The following is a 4,276-nucleotide window of genomic DNA, read 5'->3' on the forward strand; positions in this document are numbered from 1 at the left end:
GGATGTCTTTTCCATACAAATTGTAGCCTCCTCATCCTTTATCCACTTTCCTGTTATTTATTTATTTGTTTGTTTGTTTTATATTTTTAATCCACCCAAGAACTCTGGGTGAATTACAACTATTGTGTGCTTGAGTGAGTGCTGAGGAGTTAGACCCAGTATACTGAATAGGCCCTGGTGCATGCACATGCCTTGCACAAACCGCTGCAAAACCCTTCTTCTCTCTCAAGTCTGTAGTTCTCTCCCCAATCTCTCTAGCCTTCCCCATACGACTTAGAGCCCCAGTTTGCTTAGCCCTAACAGCAGTAATGCTCCTGGAACTGGCGTCCAGCCCATCTTACTCCAGACTCACCATGTATATCCATGGCCTAGCCTTTTATGCACAGCAATCCTCGGTTCAGACACCAAGCAGGACTTTGAACTAATTTCCCCACCGTTTGAGTCCTGTGGATGGATGTCAGCATGCAACTCCTTTGTTGATGGAATTGCACTGGCTGCCTATTCCCTACCGGGCCAGGTTTAATGTTTTGGTACTAGTGTCTAAAGCCCTAAACAACTTGGGACCAGGATACCTGAGAGGGAGCCTTCTCCCCTTATCAACCTGCCTGTACCAGAGGCTGTATTCCTATGTACACCAGTTGCTGGGGAACATGGGTGGGAGGGTGCTGCTGCACTCATGTCCTGTTTGTGGTTTCCTAGTCGACAGCTGGTTGGCCACTGTGTGAACAAAATGATGGACTAGATGGACCCTTGGTTTGATCCACCATGGCTCTTCTTATGCCTTGTCACTGAGGTCATCAGAGGGAATGCTTCTGGTGGTTCCACATGGAGCTATGGCCTGACCGGAGTCTACCCAGAGAAGAGCCTTCAGTGTAGTGGCCCCCTTTCTATGGAACTCCCTGCCTCTGGAGGTCAGGCAGGCACAAACACTGTGCTGTTTCCAGCACCTCCTGAAAACATCTTTATTCCAGGAAGCCTTCCTTGACTGACCAGGCATGTTTCTTATCAGTACTCTGTTTTTAAAAATAACTATTTTTAATATGGTATTTTATTTCTAATATCTTTTTATCATTTTATCTTTTACTGTTCACAGCTCTGGAATCTGTTTAGATGTTGAGCAGTATATAAATGCTGGAAAGAAAGAAAGAAGGAAATTATGGTATTCATTTGGTTTCCTGCCTCATCCCAGCTTAATATGCACTGGATTGTCTGGTACCTTTGAGCTAATTAATTCCCTAAAAGAGTTTATATAATTTGGTAACTGGATACCTCTTGAAAATAAATTATTCCCTGAAAACTGATAATTGTGCACATTTCTTGATTGTTGTGTGTTCAATAAACCTACCCCTTTTGGAATAGACAGATGTGTGTGTATCACTGGGGCAAATCTGCCAAGTTGCACTATGGCCAACATTAACAGATGACTTAGACATGTGTATTTCAGAACATGTGCATGCTTATACATGTGACTGGAAAGGGAATCTGTTAACTTGGCTACGTTGGTGCATTGCGCCTGCAGTAGGCTTCGAACTCTTAATTTAGAGGTGCCAAGATAGTGATAAATCAGATCCAGGTTTCCGTACAAGGAGATACTTTACTGAGTACAATCAGCACACAGGTATACCCAATGGTTGGATCAGACAGCTTCTCTGAACCCAGAGCCATGGGGTAAAATGGGTTTTATACCATACATGTCAGCAGTGAGGCAGCATGACAGCAGCAAGCATTAATTAGCATTCATTCCCAGCATAAGCTAACAGTGCTTGTTCAGAAGAAAAACAATCAGAACTTTCCCAGCACAGCCACCTGTAGCTCGGCATAAACATAGCTTCACTTCTCAGGCACATCCTAGGCCCTGATAAGATACTAGCCTTCGTTAACATGGAATATGCTGATGCCACGCTATCGACCTTTGATTCATATCACATGCTCAGAGGCCCACTAGCAAGGGAATTGCACCAGTAATGAACCTAAGCCAAGCATTATAGAACTCTAGGCCCCTCTAAAACTACAGGTGACTTGGTTACAGGTCTGGGGCCAATACAGTTGGCTATGTCGTTGCATTGAATAATATCTTCTGGATGGCCTAGAGGGTGCATCCATTTCTCACATTTCCACTTTTTTCTTTTTTAAGATCCCAGGTGACAGGGCTGGAAAAGCTTCACTCAGACTCCTTGGAGGGAGCTGCTACCAGTCAGAATAGTCAATACTAGGCTCGATGGATTTTGTTGGATAATAGGAACAGCTCCACATGCTTCCAAACACTAGGGGGTGATAGAGGATGTGTTGCATCAACAGCTGCTTGTCTTGTTCATCCCCCTTGTTGTCTGATCAGTTCCTTTTTCCTGCTCCCTCCCCTTCCTCTTCCTCTGCCTCTACAAAAAGTCCCATGCAGTCTCTCTGGAAAGGAAGTAAGTAACCATATCTCATGCCTTTACTTACTAACACACATGCACCCAGTTTTAGGGGGTGCTTGTCGTTAAACAGTGTTAGATAGCTTCCTGAGAGGATGTGTATAAAAGCATTAATAGATTTGAACTTCTTCTAAACTGGCTCTAGCCTGGTTTATTGCCTCCAGTACTAAATGCTGTGTTGCCATGCTTTTTCTATATTAGGCAACTCTGCTGTAAGTCACACCAGACTTTCCAACAGATGTATGGCCTAAATCAGCCTTCCTCAACCTGGTGCCTTCCAGATCCTTTGGACTTCCATTCCCAGCAGGATTTCAATTCTCCTGCCTTATGAGGGTTTCTGATCACTGGAACCCTGTAAGCCCATTCAGCTGACTATGCTTACAGACCCCTCTTCAGACCTTTGTGTTCACCATGCGAAGGTGTACACAGAAGCCAGGCATGGGTGGAAGCCGGGGTGAGGCTTGCATGAATTCCCATGTCCAATTTAGCCCTGCGCACAAGCAGGTGCATGCCTGAATAGGACTATAGTTAAGGCAGATCCGTGTGTGTGTGTGTGTGTGTGTGTGTTCCAAGGGTTCTTCAGGTTTTCTCTTGACCTATTTGCACTTTTGTTAAGAATTCCACTTCACAGGGAATGCCTGAGCTTCCTTACTTATGAATCATCACCATCCAAACACAGAATGGCCTCCCTCCCAACAACCACAACACCACGTTCATATGTCAAAGAAGTGGCTTCCATTCAGCACAATGACAGGAATAAAAAAAACAAACACAGATTGGGTACAGCTTGTTCTAAAACATTCTTTGTGACTGTAACTTAAAAGACGTAGCAGCTGAGTCACACTGCATAACTCACCAATGCTCATTCTCCCGCTTGCCTTTATAGTTCTGGCCTTGCACAGGTATTTTGTGCGCACGCGCGTGTGTGTGCGTGCGTGTGTGCGCATCTGCTATGGAAGATAGATGCCCAGTGTAAGCTTGTGAAAGCTGCTTCCAGCAGCTTGGGGGATCAGGGCCAAATGACATTGCCATTAAATGTTAGTTGCATCTTTAAAATGCACATTTAAATGCACAACAGGATCACAGAAGGCATGGAGGCAGGATTCCACCCTTTCCTCCCCTGCTGGGGTCCCACATCAGAAGAGGGATTTTCCTCAAGGCCACATTGGATATTAAGAAGAGTGAAAGAAGTAATGTAAGAACCCAGCCTTCAAGCCAGCCAAAGTAGCACAAGCAAGAGGGGAAAGCTCTGAGCTGGGAAACACAGATTCACCCCCAGGGGGAGGGCTGGTGCTAAGCATAGATCACAAGAAACAGAAACGGTGTGGGGGGAGCATGCCAGGTGGACCTTGGGAGAATCACAAGTTAACACAACAGAGGGTCGCTGTATATGTGGTCCTGTGATCAAACTTGAGAGTTTCAGTTCAAGGACAGTTGTAGTGCACAGGAGATCACAACTTTGGGTGTGCTCAAGCTGGGATTAAACAAAAGATTCAATGGTTTAGCAGTTGAGTCTGAGCCCCAGCACACTAAACAACTCCTTTGAACCCACAGTTTTCAGCACCATTAGAAAACTATTTCATGTGTTCCCAGTGCCAGTTAGAAAATTTTATTTTTAAGTGGGAGGGTGCCAAGAAAGGTGTCCAGGGGTACATTGGACACCATGTTGCCTACCCCTGGTTTAGCTCCTGTAGGAAATAGGAGCATTCCTGAGATTTCTGGTTCTATGATTAACGTAAAGCTGACTAAGACTCTCTCTTTAGCTGAAGCTAAAGTCTCGCAACTCTACCAGGGCTTCTGCTTCCAGATCACTTGTGGGATTACGATCGGCTTCTTTCCACGTGGTGTTTTCCTTTTTTTCT

Source organism: Heloderma suspectum, chromosome 4, assembly GCF_057233095.1.
Source record: "Heloderma suspectum isolate Gila_16-S chromosome 4, 16-S_ref, whole genome shotgun sequence".
NCBI lineage: Eukaryota > Metazoa > Chordata > Lepidosauria > Squamata > Helodermatidae > Heloderma > Heloderma suspectum.